A 21,754-nucleotide genomic window follows, 5' to 3' on the forward strand; every position below is an offset into this window, starting at 1 on the left:
CAATGCACATGCGCAAACTTCTCTTTGTACACACTTTCAGGTACAACTGTCACTGCGGCCCCCGTGTCCACCTGCATTGACACTTTCTGGCCCTCCACATTTACAGTCACCACATAACCGTTCTTCACAGATGTGTCGACTGTGCAGTTGTACAGAGTGTGCTCTTCTTCGTCTGACGATTCCATTACTGCATGTGCCTTCAGCTCACTTTTGCTCGTTCGACACATGTTTTGAAGGTGCCCAACTTTTGAACATAGTCTGCACGTGTAGTTTTTATACCAGCACTGTTCTGGCGCGTGTGTCTTGCCACAGTGGTAACATTTTTGTTTCTTGGTCTTGTCTCGCGCCGAGCTTTTACCCTTCGCTTGGTCACGGTCGCTGCGCTGATGCTCGTTAGTCTTCATTTTCACTGCGTTTATGCTCTCTGCGCGGCTTCCTGCTTGTATTGCGGCTGTTTGTTTCGCGGCCAATTCGCTGTCAAGAGCTATTTTACATGCCCTTTCAAACGTGAGTGCGTCAGCCGTGAACAACGCCTTCTGCGTTTCTTCACTTCGGATTCCAGCTACCAATCTGTCGCGTAGCGCGTCCAGGAGAAATGGCCCGAAGTTACATTTGCGGGCTAGGTGCTTCAACTCTACTACGAAGTCTTCGACACTTTCGTGGTCAAGTTGCACTCGGCGGTTGAAATTGCACCTTTCTGCAATTACAGACGTCTTCGGGTTGTAGTGGCTTTGCAAGAGCTCTTTTACTTCCGCGAAGGTCTTATCTCCTGGTAGCAATGGAACGACCAAGTTTTTGAGAATTTCATATGCTTCTGCACCAATTACTGTCAAGAAAACAGACAGTTTCTTCGCTTCCGCTATCTCGTTTGCCCTGACGTAATGCTCAAATCGTTCGACATAAGATTCGAAGTTCTGAACCTTAGGGTCGTACTCGTCTAGTCTGCCGAGCCGAGACATGGCTTGGTAGGAGAAGTAAATGTGTTACTTGTTTGGATTCCGGATCTCTTGCTAGCCTATGGTAGCGACGCCTCCAGTAGTAGCGTGGCCTCGTTGAGCCGCCGCATCTTCGTTGATGGCGTCCAGTAGGCCAGATCACGGTGATCCCATCTTCGTCGCCAGATGAACTAACGCAGAAGAGCGACAACGGTCCAGGAGCAGAAAGGCAACTCTCTTTATTGCCAAGAACGGCTTGTTCTTATACAGAAAACCCTATGACGTCACAGGGTCATGTGGCGTCACTATATCAGGGCATAGTTAGATATCACAAGACGTCACACACGAAGCTTGCGCTACGACACTGACAATGGTCTACTGTCAAGGTGCGCTAGAACGGACGCCATGGACTGTCTCTGAACATTATATTCAGGACAGTCGCACAGAATGTGTTCCAGCGTCTCCTCGCAAAGACAGGCATTGCAGAGAGCGTTGTCGGCCATTCCAATGCGAAACGAGTAAGATTTCGTGAAGGCCACCCCTAGCCATAAGCGATAAAGCAGGGTGGCCTCACTTCGGCGGAGTCCGGTTGGCATACAGAGATGCATCAAGGAGGGCAGGTCGTGTTGATGATCGCTGCGGTTGGTCTGGCTGCTTGGTGTGAACCATAGAGAGAGCGTGATCTCCTGTGCAAGCACTTGAAGTCTGCTGGCTGCGTCGGAACGTGAAAGTGGTATGGCCTCTTCCTGTGTGTCTTCAAGAGCTGTCCGAGCGGCTTTATCGGCGTCTTCATTTCCGATGACGCCGCAGTGACTTGGCAGCCACTGAAACGTCACGTGATGTCCTTTCTCATGTGATGTATGAAGTAGGCATCTAATATCGAATACGAGCTGTTCAGATGGCCCGCGACGCAGAGCTGATAGTACAGATTGTAGGGCTGCCTTTGAGTCGCTGAAAATTGACCATTGTCGAGGTGGTTCCCGATTGACAAAACAAAGTGCAGCTCGAAGAGCAGCTAGTTCCGCAGATGTAGATGTCGTTGGGTGGTCAGTCCTAAAGCTGATGGTAATACCTCTTTCTGGGACGACTGCAGCACCGGACGAACACTGGATGTTTGTGGAACCGTCAGTATAAATATGTGCACTGTCTGCGTACCTCTCGTGCAGAAGAAGCAGAGACAGTTGTTTCAGCACAGGCGACGACAGCTCAGACTTTTTCCCGATTCCTGGCACGTTGAGATGGACTGTGGGGCTGACAAGGCACCAAGGGGGCATCGATGGTTTAGATGCAGCGGTGAAGCCCGAGGGAAGTTTGTCGTTGTACTTGACAATAGTTTTTGAGAATGATGCTTGGTGCCTGTCTGAAGGTAGTGTTGCAAGGTGGTGATAGGGGGCCCGTGCCAAATGTCTGATATGCGTTCTCAGGGTTTCCACCGTGATGTGAGTCTGCATTGGATGGTCCCGAGCAATCGCAATAGTTGCCTCAGTTGACGTGCATCTCGGCAAACCAAGACAAACTCTGAGTGCTTGAGCTTGCGCTGCTTGCAGAACACGAATATTTGTCTTGCAGGTGTTGTTCAGTACAGGTAGACTGTATCTTAAAAAACCGAGAAAGAGAGCTCTGTAGAGTCTCAGCATTGCGTCTACTGACATCCCCCACGTCTTTCCTGTCAGGTATTTAAACAACTGGGAGGTTGCTGTTAGGCGTCGTTTCATGTAAGCCACGTGCGGGCTCCAACAGAGGTCTCGGTCGATAATTACGCCTAGAAATCTGTAGGTTCTGACATAGGAAATGGTCCGCCCGTTGATTGAGATGACATAAGGCGTCATTGGTTTGCGAGTAAACGCCACTAGGGCGCATTTTTCTGGCGATATGCTGAGACCTTGTTCACACAAGTAGCTCGCTGTCAAAGTAGCCGCTCTCTGAAGCCGTGCACGTATCTGAGGACGTGTGACTGCCGAAGTCCAGAGACAGATGTCGTCTGCGTATACTGAAATTTTGGTGGTAGTTGGCAAGTGTTCAGCAAGCCCAATAAGAGCGAGGTTGAATAGCGTCGGGCTGAGAGCACCGCCTTGAGGAACGCCCTTGCTGGTATAGCGTCGCGTAGTTGGGCCATCGTCAGTTAATACATAGAATGATCTTGCAGATAGGTAACTTGCAATCCATAAAAATACTCGGCCACCTAGGCCAACCGTCACAAGAGCGTCGAGAATAGCCTCATGCAATACGTTATCGTATGCCCCTTTCACATCTAAGAATAAAGCTGCAGATAAACGTTTACGGGACCTTTCGTGCTGGACATATGAAGCGAGATCAACTACATTGTCGATGGAAGAGCGGTCACGTCGGAAACCAGCCATGGAACTCGGATAAATCTTGTAGTGTTCAAGGTACCATTCCAGGCGGCCAAGGATCATCCGTTCCATTATCTTTCCTACACAGCTGGCCAACGCTATCGGGCGGTAAGAGCTGAGCTCTGGTGGGGATTTGCCCTGCTTCAATATTGGCACCAGGCGGCTCACTTTCCATTCGTCAGGAACATTTCCCTCCTGCCATGAGGTGTTGTAGAGACTCAATAGTGCTGTCCGTGCGGATTCTCCGAGATAGCACAAGGCTCGGTATGATATACCATCTGGACCCGGAGATGATGAGCGCCTGCAGAGAGCTAGTGCCGCCTCGAGCTCCTCCATTGTAAAAGGAAGGTCCATGCGGCGATCTCGGGAATGGGGGACATCATCTAGGGCTGGAGGATCTGGGCGTGTCGCTTGGTCTGCCATTCGCACACAAAAGTCTTCTGCGACATCGATGTCTTGCCGCCCTTGGAAAAGCGCGAGTGCCTTGAATGGAAAACGCTGTTCCGGAAGGCAACGCAGACCTTGCACCGTTTTCCAAATGTGAGACAGCGGCTTGCGGGGGTCGAGTGTTTGGCAAAACGTTGCCCAACGTTCCGACGCTAATCTATTCATTCGACGCTGAATCTTCTTTTGTATCCTCCTGGCTGCCCTAAGGTCATGGATTGATCTTGTACGCCGATATCGACGTTCCGCCCGGCGACGAAGTGCGCGAAGTCGCTCTAATTCTATGTCGAAGTCGTTTCGCGTGTGAGAGATCGTCAGTATGCGAGTGGCGTTCCGCATCGTATTTTTAATTGTTTCTTCTAACCCAGAGGGTAGGCCCTCGCTGCAGGCATCTTCCATATCAGATTTGAAGTTGGCCCATTGAATCGTCCGAATGGTATTCCGTGGGCCAGATCTAGACATCAAGCCTTTGATGTTCAGATAGGTGGGAATGTGATCACTCCCATGGGTCTCAATATCTGGAAACCACTTCACATTCTGGCGAGAGAGTTGGAGACAAAAGCAAGGTCGAGGCAGCTTCCGTATGTCACGCCTCGAAGAAAGGTGGGGCTACCATCGTTCAAGAGAGTAAGGCCATAGTTGTAGGCGATGCTTGATAATCTTCGTCCTCTTGCATTTGTCTTTGTACTTCCCCATGCTGGATGGTGTGCATTGAAATCTCCTATGATGACCCATGGAGCGGGGCAAACACTCAAGATATCCGCTAATCTTTTAGTGTCGAAATTGTTGGAAGGCGATATATACACGCCTATGAGAGTAAACAAGAGTTTGTTCTTTTTAACTGTGACGCATATATACTGATTGTCGTCGTGGGGCGCAATCGGTTGCAAAACATAGGTGAGTTCCCGACGAACAAAAGTGATGATTTTGCTGCATGCACTATTTGTTGATGACATGAAACATTCGTACCCTGACAGTCTGATTGGTTTCGACAAGTTGGGCTCACAAATGACGATGAGTGGAAACACATTGTTGTACACATACTGACGGAAATCTGAAATTCGTGATTTTAGCCCTCTGGCCTTGACTTCTTTTCGGAAGGATGGGGTATGGGTAGCCATCTTTCTAGTTGAGGGATTCAAGCACTGGGCTTAAGGCGTCCAGCACTTTAAGTGCGCTTCGAGCAGACGGTGTCCCCATCTCAACTAAAATCGTTCGGATGGCCTCCATGAGGGAACGTAGCACCGAGATGACTTGATCTGTTTTAGGTGAATCATCAATGGCCGGAGAAGGCTCCGGTGGCGCCGTGACCTTCTGAGGTTCCTTAGCAAGGGAGCGGCTCGGTAGCGTAGGCCATTCCTCTAAAGAAAGAGTCTTATCTGATGCCCTCGTGGAAGTGGTGGGCCCTATCGCGTCGCGACTAAGTGGTACCGTAGTGGAGCGGGTACTATCGCTTCGCTCATGCGCCTTCTTTGAAGACTTACGACGGTGCCGACGTCGACGCCGACGCCGGACTACTTCGGCTGCCTCCCTGTGGGCCGAATTGTCTCTGGCCATTTGCTTCAGAACCGCGCGCTCCCTCTTGATGCGGGGGCAGTCTTTCGACGAGGCTGCGTGAGGGCCGCTACAGTTGGCGCACTTCAGAACTGTGGCACCGCAGGTCACTTCTGCATGAGGTTCAGCGCAACGGGGACACAGAAGCGAGTTCGGACGGCCAGGAAACACATCGATACCAATAGGCTGTCGGCTGTCGGTGGTTAATCGAGCACAAAAACCTAGACGCTATGACTAAAAAGCAGCTTCAACAATCAAATTTAAAAAAAAAATCAACTGCCTATTTGCCTGAGGTAAAAAAGCATCCTTAGACACCTCGATTGTTTATGTCAATGGTTTGTGTAAATTAAAAAATTCAGCATGCGCCCCTAGCAGAGAAAGCACAAATTAAAGTATTCGACCAAATTACAGTAGCTCCACTTGCGCGCTTACGCTGAAACGCGCCTCGATTGATTTTTCGCCCTCTGTGGCCATTTGTTGAACTTGAGAGTGTGCGGGGCCTGCCCATATGACGAAAATCACCCATATGACGTCAGTGGGGCGAGCTATCCGATTGGCTGACCAGGGCGCGTGATCAATAATTTTTCCAACTTTATGGTAAACAAATGATCTTCGTAATAGTTGGAATCTTAGTTCATTTGTTTTTATAAACAGAAAGTAACATAAAGAGAATGCACAAGAACGATTTTTCAATACAATTAAGCACTTCCGGCACACAGCAAATGTCGTCTGCTTGTGTTACTACGTACTCCATTTTGACGAGAGCTCCGCGGTCAGAGTCGGTCTCAGTCTTTTCGCGAGCACTACGATTCGGCTTTGTTGCTTTGTGGACTGCAAACGTAGCGACTGGCAATATGTCAAGCTGCGACATCGTGTCCCTCTGCAAGGCAGCATAGAGCGAGCTGGCTGCTGCGCATCGGACTGCCGCTATCCGATCGGCGCCAGGGTTTGCGCGTTTGTGGCCGTCACTTTACACCGGAAGATTACTAACGCAATAGCGTTTCGCGAGTCCGGTATTAGGGCAAATGCAACCGCAAGGGTACAGGGTCTGGCCGCTTGACTGTGCCATAACGGGATGAGCCATGGGATGAGCAGAATCGCAAATGCGAATGGTCTGCACGGTGCAGCCACCTGGTGGCACAGAGCTCAACCATACACAGTGGCAGTAACGAAGTGTATTCTTCTTTGGCTGCTGGTGTGTATTTTTCGCAGGAGTGTAACCATCAACACTTTGTTTTTATAAATGTTTAAAATGTTTTACACTTGGTTAGAGCAATATTAGCGCTTTGTTTGGCTGGTTAAGCGCTGCGCCAACAAGTGGCTGGACCGTGCAGACCGGTCAGGCCGCACGTACGTCTACGCTAAAGTTCCTTCATCAGCTTGAGTTTATGCCTCCAGTCATTTGCCGAAATGACCAGCTTGCCTGTGGTTACCGGAATACCAGACACGTTCGGCGCTACGACAGAATGCTCGCAACGCACGCTGCTTCGATAGCTCTCGCTTGGGCTCGACGGCCAAGCGGCTAGCTAGCGGAGAGGTTTCACGCGGGCGGGGGCGGGCTCCAAAACAACCGGAAGTGGACGATGTGACGTCGCATCGTGACGCGAAACCAGTGAAGGCGGAGCTTAGCCCCGATCGCTCGGCGAACGAGTTGAGGAGGAAAAGCATGACTAGGGAGGAGGGTAACTTCTAATCGCTTGTACCTCCATTAATACGTAATGCTTCACTTAAATTGTGGTGTGAATGTTCTACTTAAGCTGTACCCTACGCGTCTACAAAATTTGTCCGAACCGTTTCAGGGGCCCTTTAACGCCATGACCGGAGATGAAATGTCTAAGCTTTCGCCTATCGACAGGTGAAGGTGTCGAGGGGCTGTCGAGCGCTCGTTCAATGTCCTCTCCCATGGGACCTTCCGCCCCGGTATTCTGAAATACGGAATCGTTTCATTATGCTTTTAGCTATCTGGAGACATTCAGCTTTCTCCTTTAGGAGGCCCTTCGTGTGTTTCCACCGTCGTGTAGCTATAAGCCGCGTGCATGTTTTTCTTTTTTTTTGTCCTAGAATAAAATACTTCTCTACATTTGTGATCTCTAGTCCCGCTTTCTTTTTGCACTCCGTCACCGCATGGCTTATTTCACAGGTGGTTCATTACGGCTTATTGGAGTTTTCAGGGGCGACACCATTGAGGCACTCCTTTTTATTCGGCCATCATAATTTTTATGAATTAGTACTGCGTCATTTTCCAGGTATTTCTTTTTTGCTTTGCTGTTTGTAATGAAAGCCTCGTTTAAGGTACATGTTATGGTATGTAGACGTACATTTAGTAGGGAGGAAGGAGGTGCGACTTGCCACTCATTCTCAGCAATACTCTGCCTTTAAGTTGCAGCATAAGCATAGCACAATGTTTTTTCAGGTACACTCGCTCGCCTTTTGTATCTTCTATTTTTTTTCTTTTTTTTTCTTTTTTTTTGCTCCTGAGGACGGGAAACGATGGGTTCTTTCGCGTAAACTTGGGGCTTTGACGCGCTCTCCTTTTGACAAGTTCGATGCGGTTCCGGCTCAACTTTACGTGAGCGCACCGGTGTCAGCAGCTATGCGTTTGCTTATTACCCACTTAAGTTGCTTCGGGCCAACGTCAATTGTAGCATGCGTAGCACTGCGCTGTTTTGTGAAAGAAAACACGGACTCAACCTCGCTTCCGGCACTAGCGATAGCCGGGGCTTCTTTTTAAAGATTTTGTTCGAAACGACGACAACGTGGAATAAGTTTCAGTATTCTTCAGCGCCAGCGTGGAAAACATTGATGTTGGCTTTGCAGCAGCAGGTAAAATGAGCTACAGAGGACGCGTGTAAGGCAACGGGGTGGGCGCTTTTTGGCTGCTCATCATTCGGTAGCTCGAGATACCTAAGAGACAGCACATTATTTCTTATTAGAAAGCCGTATTTAATCTTCAAACCAATGCGATTGCTGCAGAGTTTCCGCTTTTCTGCAACTTGCATGAGTCAATCTTCTGCAGCTGTTTTATTATTCGTAAGTATATAATTTCCATGGATGCTGGTCTTTCTGAGAGAAAATGGCACCGACTAAAAGCAAGATTCATAAAAACGGTGATGTGATGGTATCTATTATTAGAGAGACGGTCTAATGAAGCGGCTTAACGTTGACATGCTTTTCTGTTAGTTGAGAAGAAATGGCATTAACATGCGCTGTGAATGAGTCTGGGAAAATTAATCACTAGCTCTTATGCACACATTTATTTTATGTGCACTTTGTACACTGGTGACTGCGGGCAGTGGAGAAATAATTAATTAAACTCTTCTTAAAGCTCGCGGTCTCAAACGCTATTACTTTTGATGAACACTGCTTTCAAGTATTGTGGCTTTTATAGAGACGCCTTAAAGCAGTTCGTGTACCCTGATCGACTACGGTATTTCAAGGCTTTTCAGGATTGACGCTGAACAAAATAATAATTGAAGTAATGTGGTTTGATCAAGCTCCCTCCAGTACACTGGCAGGCGCGTGTATTGACTAAAATTCTAGATAAACGCATAATTATTTATTTTCTTGTTCAGTGTTTTCAAATCTCTCGCTTTGTATACCATGGTTGCAGAGAAATTGACATTGCTGAAAAATTTCGCTCAAGACTTGCCAGCTCGCAGCCCCAACGCGCACTTACACCATGTGCCACTCCTGTGCCTCGGGATACCCCCATGGATGTAATGTTTTCGGTGGAGGAGCTTGAAGCGGCACTGGCGACTTTCAGGCGTTCTTCGTCACCTGCGCCGGACGGCGTTACCTATGCGGTGCTCAGCAATCTTGGGCAGAAAGCACGACTGATGCTGCTGAACCATTACCAGTCTTGGCGCAGTGGTTTGGTTCCACGTGAATGGAAATGCAGCCGCATGGTTCCACTTCTCAAACATGCACCCCACCCACAATCAAGAGAGAAGAGCAGCGCGTGCCCGCATGTTGCACAAACGCTGTTTCAGAGACCCAGATACATACTACACGGACGCTAGCCCGTATCCATCGTCGCCACGTTGCGGGCCCAAATACACACTCGCCGTTGTCAATCAAGGGAACCTGGTAGCCTCTGCCTCCATCCGCGCCACATGCAGCGCAGCAGCAAAAGCAGCAGTGATCGCTCTCGCACTTCGCGAGGCCGAGAGCAAGGGAAGGTCCGCCCGCGTCCTTACGGACTCACAAGCGGCGTGTCGTTTATACATGAATGGAACACTCCCCATACAAGCCATTCGAATCCTGCTTTGCTTACTAGAATGGACCCACGGTATCGTCTGGTGCCCCGGGCACGAAGGCCTGCGGGGCAACGAAGAGGCGGACTGCGCAGCTCGAGGTCTCACTAGCCGAGCGGCAGACCACACCGTTCTGCAGCCCCCGACATACCGACGAGCGACCCACGAGTTATTAACGACAAGTCAACAAATACTACGGGACCAACGTCTCGGAAGAACACAATTCGCTCCACCACACAAAGCTTTCAATAAACTCCAGGCAAGGGACTGGTGCCGCCTGCAAACTAACACATACCCACACTTGTCTCGTCTACACGCAATCTCCCCAGACAGTTATTCGTCCCGGACATGTCCCTGGTGTAGCAACCACACAGCGACACTCGCGCACATAACACACGAATGCACCGACCGCCCGGGCGACGCAATTTCGCCACGAGTCACAACACACACATTCACTACGTGGTCTTGGGAGGCGAGACTCTCCGAACTGGACCTGGAAAGCCAACTGGCGACCCTCGACCAGGCCCGGCGAGCCGCGATCGCCAGTGGAGCCCTGTTAGAGGGAACCACCCAGGAATAAACCGCGCAACGGTTTGTGCAATAATAAAGTTCCTCCTCCTCCTCCTTCTCCTCCTCCTCTCAAACCCGGTAAATCACCGTTAGATTTCTTATCGTACCGCGCCATTGCTCTGGCCAATTGCATAGGGAAAATCAAGGAAAGAATGATTTTGACGCGCCTGGAATGGTACATGGAAAACTACAACGTGTACCCTGATGCTATCGCTGGCCTCCGCTGTGGACGCTCATCCATAGATTATGTCATCGATTCCGACGTTTGTTCAACATCAAAAACGTCTAAAATGACTCACTGCGGCATTATGCCTTGACATAAAAGGCGCCTATGATAATGTAGCACATTATGCCTTTATAGAGGCTTTGATTGAAGCCGGAATCGGTGGCCGCACTTTTCAGTGGCGGTGCAGTTATTTGACCAACGGGCATTTCTTTTCGATGACCGATGATGGCACCACGACTCAAAACCAAACATTCCATGGAGTACCGCAAGGTGGGGTGTTGATCCCGACGCTGTTCAACCTAGTGCTCTTTGGCCTAGTCAGGTGCTTGCCCAACACAGTTCAAGTATCGATCTATATGGACGACAGCTGCATTTGGGCGTCTGTTGTAACACGACAGCAGGTACGAGCAAGGATACAAAAGGCAGCTACGTTAACATCACTGTACTTGCGAAAACAGAACTTAGAGCTGTCTTCAGAGAAATGCTGACTTGTTACATTCACTCGGAAGGCAATGAAGCCTTACTTTGTAAGTGTCAATGGGAAAGCAATTGCAAACCCTTGGAAAGACCCGATTTAGGGGTAATTATTGACCGCGACCTATCATGGAGCCCGCACGTTTCATACCTGAAGAGGAGGTTAGTGAAAATAATACGTCTCCTCAAATCCTCAAATTTCTGGGCGAAAAGTCAGGGGGCACATCGGTGCGGTCAATGCTGCAGCTTTGTAACGGCTTGTTCCTCGGTTTCGCAAGATACAACCTCCCTGTGCTTAGTAACACCTGCAAAACAAGCCTGCGTGTACTCGAGGGACTACAAGCTCACGCCCTAAGGACGTGTCTCGGTCTTCCGAAGTGTGCGTCTACAGCGGCAACGCTTGTCATGGCTCGAAATCACCCAACATCAACGTATTTGGCAACCGGCGCTCTCCGGGCGCATAATCGGCACGTTGCCCGACTACCTCCTCACCATCTTGCTGCTTTGCCCGCAGAAAGGCCACACACTACTTTCAGTCGTATAATAGTTGCCAATCGTACCTCGTTGTTATCGAACTATACATGTCTGCAGCAAGACCATTCTCACCTTTATGGTGCTTGCACAAATCTGAAATACACCTTTCCATCCCAGAAATCACGAAGAAAGCTAACATTCCGTCGTTTGCCCTAAAGCAGGCCACATTAGGACTTTTACATGAGGTCCACAGTGGCCACGTACATGTTTACATCGATGGCTCAGTCACACCTACAAGTTCAGCTGCCGCTGTAGTGATACCAGCAAGATCCGTCAAAATACAGCTAAAAACGTAACATGTATCATCAACGACAGCCGCTAACTGGTAGCCCTGCGTGCTGTTCTTCATTTCATTCAGGAGGAACCACCCCATGCATGATCAATCGTCCTTTGATTCCAAGGCTGTTCTACAGAGTGTACTCTCAGCACTGCGCAATGGATCACATGAGCAGCTCGTCGCAGAGATCAGAGAAGTCCACCATCGCATAGTTGACGAAGGACACGATATATCAGTGGTTGCCCAGTCACTGTGGCATACATAGCAATGATCGAGCGGACACAGCTGCCCGATCTGCCCATGACGGCGTCTACTGCGTTGTCATTCCTCTTTCGAGAGCCGATGCAGCGAAAAAACTTTCCGCACTTGCGCGTGACCTAACATTAGCTCAATGCAATTTATCTGAGTTCACAAGCGCACGCCTTCATACACTGGACCCTACTTTACAGCTTCGTATTCCGCCTGATCTTTCACGACGTAACTGCGCCCTTTTAGTCCGTTTATAGCTTGGAGCAGCTTCTTCAAATGCGTACTCCTTTCTGATCGGAATGGCGAACAGCCCACTTTGTGACGTGACTTCTGCGGGTGCAACGAAACAATCGCACACCTTCTTTGTGAGTGCCCGCGCTTCAACCCGCAAACAGTAGCCCTTTCAGCCAGCCTAGACGATCTGGACAAGCGCCCAATGACAGAAAACAACATCCTTGGAAGCTGGCCTACGCGAACATCAGCGCGATCCGGTATGAAGGCGCTACTGCGGTACTTAAAAGACACGGGACATTGTGAGAAATTGTGACTGTACATTGTGTGACATAGGATTGGACGGTGACACTGCGTAACACTAGGAACGCCTTCGCAGACTGCGTCACAGTGCCCACAGAAACAGTTCGTGTGTACCTCCCTCTCTCTCTCTCTCTCTCTCTCTGTGTGTGTGTGCGTGTGTGTGTGTGTGTGTGTGTGTGTGTGTGTGTGTGTGTGTGTGTGTGTGTGTGTGTGTGTGTGTGTGTGTGTGTGTGTGTGTGTGTGTGTGTGTGTGTGTGTGTGTGTGTGTGTGTGTGTGTGTCATTTTTAATTATTTTTCTCCCTTTCACCTATGCCATCCCTTTGCCCCTCCCCTGGTACAGGGTAGCCAACCGCAGATAATCTCTGGTTAACTTCCCTGTCTTTCCTTTGCCTTTCTCTCTCTCTCTCTCTCTGTTGTTCGGTGAAGATATTGCGAGCTTTTCTTACCAAAGCCATAAACGCTCTAATCATAGCGCTTATAGACAAAGTCGTCCACTGCAAAAAACTGCGGACTAGTTGAATCTTCTTTCAAACAAGCTTTCAAAAAAAATTTTTTAAAGCAGCGCACAAAGCGTTTTAAAAGAGTTTGAGCAAGACAGCCTGGAGGCGTTTTCTGAGATTTTCTCCATTTATATTCCTAATTATCCTAGATGTGATCTCGGTAGTTACTTCAGCGAAAATTATCGCTGTCTCGTTTCATCTGTAAACTCCTCGTCCTTGAACGGCGTGTTACAGTGGCGTGTTGCTTGATAAGTAGCCTGCGCTATTTATAGTTGTCTGAGAGGAGTTCTGCTTGTTTAGATTGCTTTCAGATATGCTAATGCCTCAACCCACCCTCCATGTTACGCACCTGCGCGGACCGAGTGCTTCGCAAAGCAGAATAATCGAAGCACGAGTAGCGACGTTGATAGCGGCTGGTGTGTCCCTCCTCCTTCTGTATGCCTTTCTTTCCCATCTTCTGACCCCGAGGGATCTGCGACGCAATTAGAGGCGGCGCCTGCCGCGCTCATTATCGCTTCGTCGGCTCCGAGAGTGTTTGCTCGTGGGCTCGGCTTGGGTGTTTGCCGACGCCTTCTCATCACAGCACGACTCGGCGGATGTCTTGATTGAGGAATGTAATTTGCGTGATAACACCAACGCGCCCAGGAACTTATGACCTCAAAGAAGCCGCTGTTATGGAAACTGCGATCCCGACTGAGACGTGTCGCTTGTCAATTGCACATAAACGCGCAGCAGCCTGCGTTTCTTTTTGCGCGGTAAGGCTCCTACACGTGTGAATGCCCCTGTCTTATGACCGGGTTAACATATGTTAGGTTAACCGGTTATGCGAGAGCGATAGTTTCAGACTAAACATAAAGACTTTCGTCCGGTAGCCCTGAGCTACTGGTATACGCTTGATTCGCATTCTGGGATTCAATTGCGGGCGGCGGAGTCGACGCATAACTGTTTGTACTCATATCCGCCCGGTTCTTCATATTCGTTTGGAAGAAGTGTCGCCACGGTGGTCTAACGCTACGTAATCAGGAAACCCACAGCTCGTGCACATCGCAGGAAAGATCTCGGACGCTATTCACAGACACTTTTGATTGTAGCGTGCACGAAGAACATGCGGTACGATGCGAGATAAAATTGCCAGAGCCAGACTAAACTCTACAGTTATCAAAAAGCATTGCATTTCTCTCTCGCTCGCAGAAAGCCGCGGGACATCTTTTCTGCTCAAGAATTTTTATGCGAGATTGTTATATGACTGAAAATCCTGAAAATCCGTCGCCGTCAGCGGCGTGACCGATCGATGGTACCAAAAATGGCCGATGGAGCGAGGAGTAAGTACACGTCGAAAATGCTAGGGTTGATGACACATCTATCCGGGTGGTTCCTGTAAACAAAGTAAATTATTGATTTGGAAAAGAAAAGTTGGTACATTTCGGTCTGGGAGGGTCGTAGCCGAGCCTCCGGGGCGTGAGACGAGCACGCTTCCCTGACGCCACGGTGGCTTCAGGGTTCTGGCTGGCTTAGGGTGTGCCCAGTGTATGCGTCATTACACACGTGACGGCGTAGGCAATGGGAAGGGGGTAACGCCACGTCCTGAGTATATAAAATGAGCGCGCTGCCTCCCGCGCCTCACTTGCTGTCCGGATTTCACCGGCGCTGTGTCTACGGCGATGGACTCTTGACCTCACGTCATGAGTGTGTGGCGTGCAAAATCACTGATGACGATGAACCATAATAAACAGAGGTATATTTTTACTCAGCAGAAGGCCCTAGCTAACCGTCATTCCTCGGCGGATAAATCTTCCGGCCACCTCGCGATGGCCGCTCGTGATCCGAGTCACGCGCCCCCTTCGCTTCTTATAGGGAAGCCCTATAGTCCCTAGCCAGCCACCGTTCTCATCTTCCTCGACGTCGATACTGCTACAAGTCTATAAGATAATCCGCTCTACTGTCAATACATACGCAAACACACGCTCCGAATCAGCAGAAAGAACTTTAATGCATGTAGAAAACATCGCTCGATAACATTTCGCCAACGAGACTATAATGATCTTTCATTCCCACACGTAAGCAGTCTTAAGTGTCTCCGCCGAATTTTTTCCATAAGAAATGGCATAATTATCTTACTTCATGGCCAGGGAAGGTACCGGGCGAAGGGTGTTGCCGCTTGACGAAGCAAGTTCTCTCAGCTTTTTGGATGCAAATTCACAGTGCACCTCCACGAATGACGAAAGGGGAGACGTATTCACATTGTGCTAATAATGTGTTGTCAGGACCATATGCTTTCTCAACGTTGTCTACGTTTTACACAAAGGTTACATGATGTGCCGCATCCATGTGTCCAGCGCCTGTGAATGCATTTAGAGCCATCGCAAGCACATCTCCTCTGTTACCGAGAGTGTGGCTCAATTCCCGACGTATGGGGCTTGATGCCAGAAATGTTGGATACACAAAAATGCGTGTATTAGCCAAACAATTATAGCATACGGACATTGGCACAGCAACTTGCAGCTATAGCACGAAGCGTGACTTGAAAACACAGCGGGAGTTGATCCAAACATGCCGTAAGGCACTCTGTCAGGCATGCATGTTTATGATCGAATCAGTTTTGATACGAAGCAGAGTACAGATAATATATGTGTCGGCCTAAGAAAAAAAGGTAAGCTATAGCAAAACGGACGCAAACGTTTGCGACAGTTATATTTCACTTTACAATCTTTACGCCAGTCGCCGACGACGACGCCCCACCTTTGTCGATGATATCGGCAACGCGGTGCGACGGTTGACAATAAGGCTCGAAAATGAAAAGAATAGAGACAAAACCTGGTCCTGAGCGGGAACAACGACTGCATACCTGGCACAAATAGGAGCGGGCCATAACACAGTTCTACAGCTGCCAACGTCGCGCTGGCCTCAGGCGATAACAGTGTCTATGTTTATGCATGGCTTGCTTGCTGCGGCTAATACACGCTACAGTGATAATAGAGCTGGCTTCCATAAGATTAAATTAAATTCTGTGGTTTTACGCGCCAAAACTATGATCTGAGTATGAGGCATGAAGTAGTAACGGACTCCGGGTTAATTTTGACCTCCTGGGGTTCTTTAACGCGCACCCAATGCACGGTACACCGGCGTTTTTGCATTTCGCCCCCATCGAAATACGGCCGCCGCGGCCGGGATGTGATTCCGTGACCTGTTGCCTAGCAGCGCTATGAAAAAGCCACTAAGCAACCACGGCGGGTCGCTGGCTTGCGTGAGAGTGTAATCGGCAGCACGTAACTGCCTTCCGTAACAGTTCCTTCAACAATAATTTCTCGCATGTGCCCGAAGAGGGTAGCACTGGTTATAGGGTGTCCTTGTTGCTTTTGTGTGCACAGCACTAGTGCCGTGGGCCCGCATGAAAATGTTGGCCAGGGTTTGATGCAGAAACTTAAATAAACAGAAAAGAATGGACACTCGCTACAAGAGCAGGCTAGATTGTGCCTTTCTGTGCTGTTCCTATATTAGGTAGGTGTGATTAATGAGCTTTTTGCCCACCCTCTTCTCATTTACTCACTTTTCCCATTTTTTCGACTTTAAAACCTTCCTCTGGATAAACTTCGCGCTTCATATAGGCCGACGACGTAATGACCTTTGATGCAGCTTCCATACCGTTTACTGATTCCTGACTTCGACACGGCAGCAGCGAACCGCCATCTTTGCTGCCAGGTACATTTCATTAATCAAAGTATATTTGGGCTATTTTGTCTAAAACTTTTCAATAGTTACCGCTATGGCTCTGACTTCCTATTTTTTAGTCTTCTCGAATTGTTTGAAGCCAACGTAAAACGATTCTGCATGCTTCTCCTCGATTTGCCGCAGAGAGAGAAAAAGAGAGAAATAGAAGAGAGGAAAGTCAGGGAAAAAAAACGCAGGCTCGAAATGAAATCTGTAGTACCCTCTTTGGACAAAAATCCAAACTGTCGGAATCGCAGGCTTATTTCATGTCGTGGATATCTGTACAGAATCATTTATAAAATATTCAAGCAGTCTGACATACGCTTGATCCTTTCTGGGTTCTCGCAGTCCTGAATATGGTTCCGGCGAATCATGGTAGTTCTTGATATGAAAGCAAATCTGGAGCGCTTACATAATGTCCAATATTAACAAGATACCGCCTCTTCAGAGAAAAGGCTATTCATTTCATCTATCACTGTTAAGACAGAAAAAAATTCACTCCTGTCTCATCCAGACGTCTCTGGTTCAATTTAATTACCTTGCCGGCGCCCACCACGTTGGGTCTCTAAAACTTGGATTGCTTTTTGCTGTTCTAGTTGGTTCATATCTCCGGGAAAGATTACGGAGCTCAAAATAAAGACGAAGGCATAAATAAGAAAACGTAGACAAGATAAATGCTGACGAGCATTTGTAATGTCTACCGGTTTCTACTTTTGCATTCTTCTTTATTTTGTGCTCCTACTCTCTCAAGCTCCTGCATTTCCTGTTTTACTCCCACCACTGCACTTCCTCGAACCTGTCGCCTGCATGGCAGGGAACAGTCACGAGCTTAATTTACCTGTATTTCACACTCGCCCTAACCCATTTAAGTAGTTTCCCCTAAAAAATATTGATCATCGAAATATATACCTTATACTATACGCGCTTTATACCCTTTAAGGAGTTTTTGAATGCCATTGAATGCGCTCCCCCAAACCTACTTTAATGTGTGTCGTGTATTTTGAAAGTGTACTGCGGTTATCACTTGTAATTTTTTGGTATGATTTACTTTGTATTCTCACTCCTTCTTTGTTAACAGCTCCAGTATCAAAATGCTTATTAAATATTAGAGACAGCTGATATGTACAGGCCGTGTCCAATGAGTTTATACACGTGCGAATTTCTTCGCGTGTGTCCGTTTTCCTGCATAACGTTTTGGACAAACTTGCTCAACGGAATTTCCAGTGGGATTAGGCACTAGTACTTATTTATTTATGCAGAGCTGACGAGCACTGCAATATAATTTGCATCGCTTTTCATTGCTTTCATTGTAAGTTATTTCATATTCGTAAACCGGAAGGAATTGAGTGCACCTCATGTTCCGTTGGTCCAGGGTTAGCAGCATAAGAATTCTCAAATTCATTAAACGGTCATGAGAAACGCTTTTAAAGATTCATATTGAACAAACCTGACATTAGACGGCTAATCGCCATCCTTGAAAAAACGAGTCGTTCAGCGTTCTGTTATAACAGGAAAAAGAATTTTAAATCAAGGTGGGCAGCCTCTACCGTTAAGGCCTGTTGAAATCCAAACTTATGCATCCTTACGAAGAAAGCACTCTTAAGGTAAACAGATACTCAACGTTTAATTTTGCTCTATGTCGCAAAGGCTTATACCTAGTGACGCGGGCTGAATAGGCGGCAAAGCTCTTCACTTTTACTGCAGGAATGCTGAGATCGTTTAGAGTGCCCTTGTTTGGCTCAGCCAAAAATCCACTGAAAGGAGCTTCGCTTTCCCGTTTTACGTTAATCACATTCGTTGACGCCTTTTTCTGAAGTGCAGCGAAATTACTGCAGCTTCGTCGACGAATCAGGGGCTGAATTTAGAGTGTCGTTAGAACATGGAACACATGCCATTGGTGACAGCTGTGCTGTTACCAACCACATAAACGAAAGATAAATATAAGCTTCCGACCAATCACGGCTGCTCCTGAATTCGAATGAAATTGCGAGCTGTGAGCAGCTTCAGCAAAGGCTGCACTGTACTGTAGAGGAGGAGCATATACAAGGCAAGCTGCGACTCTGGCGCTGCATTCGAAATGCGCAGGACGTCCTGTCCAAAGAGCAGCGATTTCCGCACGACACCGGTCTCAGTGCTCACATTTTCTTTATTCGCTCTCTCTCTCTCTCTCTCTCGTTATTGCCAAAATAAAGACGTAATGAGTGGCAGTGGCCGATTACGTAACGTGCGGGGCAGAAATTGTGGGACGCGAATCTAGAGTCGCCGTGCTCAGCCCGGGTAGTATAGGAAATGGAATGTACGCTAGAACGGAGCGAGGGCCGCTCACTGTTCCGTGTACGCCCACTGATGCAGAGAGCACTTTTGGAAACGAAGACGAAATAATCGTTATCTAAATAGCAATCCCCCACCGTGGCATCGCTGAACGACCGGGGGGTTCTTGCAATTTTTGACAGTTTTTTGCCTCTAAAATGAGTAGCGTAAATGAAAAAGCAGCTAAATTTTTGCTACTGGGGGCGATTCTTTTCTTCTGTCGCGCTCATTTCTCTCCGTTGCTACTAATCGAATGCTTATTCCCGAGAGTGCTGCCGTCCCTCACGAGAAAGAGGAAGATCAGGCTTGCCTGCCGGATACAATTGAGTGGTGGCCAGGAAACCGTGTATGATTCATTCTGAAAGGCCCAGCTGCCTGACTCGAAACGCTGCCGTTACCTCCTTCTCGGGCATGGAGCGTTGTGCTTGGCTCGTTCGCTGCTGCTTAGTGGAGCGTCTCGGTCGTTTACGCAGCCGCACCAGCTGAACCCGGGCTGCCGATAGGGAGCGCGAAGTTGGAGGTGAGCGGTTGGAACGCGCCAAGGAACGCGGAAAGAGGAGCTGATGCCGCTTAACGGTGCTGCGAGAACAAGAGATTACGGACGTCGTCATTACGCTGAGAAAACTAAATAAAATAACGTCTTCTCGGCTACTGGTGAGACAGAAAATGTATTTGTTGTGGGTGCATTTTTACACGGTCCATTATGAAACTAATGCACATGATTTTATTGTGACGCGACTATCCATGGCAGCGCGGTAAAACCGGTGGGGAAATGTGGCGAGGGTTCTGTCCTGCCAAGGCAGCTGGTCGTCAGTTTACTCTGAGCAGTGTGAGTGGATAAGAAATCTGCAAATGCGCAAGGTCTGCACGAAGCTTGCACCAAAAGTGTTGACGAAACGTCAGCAAGAACTTCGAGTTTTGAGCTGTCAAGAATTGCTGGATTTGATTCAAAATGAGCCGGACTTTCTTAACTCTGTAATAAGCGGAGACGAATCCTGGATGTTCGAGTACGACCCAGAATCGAAAAGGCAGTGCAGCGAGCGGCACACAAGATCATCCCCCCGCGCCCAGAAAGCGCGAATGGGCAAGTCTCACATCAAAACGATGCTCATTGTCTTCTTTGACGCCCGAGGAATCGTCCATTTTCAGTTTGTACCGCAGGGAGAAACTGTCAACTCAGCCTTTTACCTGGAGGTACTCAAAAGATTGAAACGCCGGGCCGCGCGTGTGAGGGCTGGCATCAAAAGACACGGTCAAACTCCACCATGACAATGCCCCCAGCCACATGTCCCTCATCGTTACCAACTTCCGGGCCCGCAGCAGCGCCGCGCTGATAACCCATCCCCCTTACAGTCCCGACTTGGCTCCATGTGACTTTTTTTTATTTCCCCGACTGAAGAGAGCGCTGAAAGGAAAGCATTGGGAGACCGTGGAAAACATCCAAAAGCATGTTACAGCGTTTCTTTATTTGATTTATTAAGCACAAGTATTTTCCCTTATGTTGTCCTTGGTGTCAGAGAGAGAGAGAGAGAGAAAATGATAAATGAAAGGTAGGGAGGTTAACCACGACTGAGCCCGGTTGGCTACCCTACACTGGGGAAAGGGAAAGGGGGACGGAAAGATTTAAAAAAAAAGAGAGAGAAAGTCCACTGGAGATATCAGTCGGTCACTCAGTCCGGATCACAGACGCTGACTCAATCCGGTCACTTTCAAATATCGCAGCAGCGCTTTTGTGGCCTTTTGTAGCTGTGATATGCGAGGCCATGATCCCAAGATCTTGTTCAAGGTGAACGGCTTTCCATCTAGCTGATTAAGAGCTGTGCAGAGGTCCTGCCTTTCATTTTCATAAGATGGGCAGTAGCACAGTAGGTGTTCTATAGTTTCCTCGACACCGCAGGCATTGCACTCGGCGCTATCAGCCATTCCAATCAGAAATGCATAAGCATTTGTGAATGCGACGCCCAAACGTAAGCGGCACAGCATTGTTTCCTCATTTCGCGGAAGACCTGGTAGCAGCCGCAGTTGCATAGAGGGATCGAGGGAATGCAAGCGATGGTGAGTGAATTCAGGTGTGTGCCACTTCTCCAATGTCAAAGAGTGCGCTAGCTTGCCTAAGTGTTGGGCTGCGTCGGTCCGCGATAAAGGTATTGAAACAAGGGTTGCTCCCTCGTGAGCTTTTCTAGCAGCTTCGTCAGCGAGGTCGTTGCCGGAGATACCGCAATGACCAGGCAGCCACTGAAACACGACGTCGTGTCCTTTCGCGATCATGTGATGGCGCATTTCTCGTATCTCCGACACGAGTTGTTCACATGACCCGCGACGAAGAGATGCCAGAAGACATTGTAAGGCCGCCTTTCCCGAATCAGTGTTTGTTGGCTTCTTATGACATGACTAATAAGGATCGGGCCCCTCGATTAACCCCTTTCTTCTCGTTTATTACACAACGAGGGTAACGAATCCGGCAACATTGATGCCTTCAGGTAGCATGTGTGGGTTTATTCACTGGTTGCCTTCACCCGAAAAGATCACATTCTCCTGACGCCTGCGGCAGAAAGGATGTTCCACATCCGCCGCCAAGGTCTGTGAGTGGTGGCACTGGCTAACACTCCCAGGGTTTTACTAGGAAACATAATATACCCAAGAAAGTGGATGGGGAAACGGCGCCGCGGTAGCTCAATTCGTAGAGCATCGCACGCAAAATGCGGAGGTTGTGGGATCGTTCCCCACCTGCGGCAAGTTCTTTTTTCATCCACTTTCATTTCCATTAATTTATCGTTTCTTTATTTGATTTGTTAAGCACAAGTAATTTCGCCTGTGTTGTCCTTGCTGTC

At 48.5% G+C, this 21,754-nt stretch overlaps 1 protein-coding gene and 1 non-coding gene across 5 annotated transcripts in view; both read left to right on the top strand.

Moving 5' to 3' along the window:
* The window catches only part of Dgk (diacyl glycerol kinase 1), a 563,049-nt gene that overhangs the window by 275,359 nt on the left and 265,936 nt on the right, over window positions 1–21,754 (top strand). The gene's annotated exons all lie outside the window — the stretch shown is intronic.
* On the top strand, window positions 21,586–21,658 carry TRNAL-CAA (transfer RNA leucine (anticodon CAA)). Its single transcript has one exon. It is a non-coding gene; the product is annotated as a tRNA-Leu (tRNA).

Source organism: Dermacentor andersoni, chromosome 5 (genome assembly GCF_023375885.2).
Source record: "Dermacentor andersoni chromosome 5, qqDerAnde1_hic_scaffold, whole genome shotgun sequence".
Lineage (NCBI taxonomy): Eukaryota > Metazoa > Arthropoda > Arachnida > Ixodida > Ixodidae > Dermacentor > Dermacentor andersoni.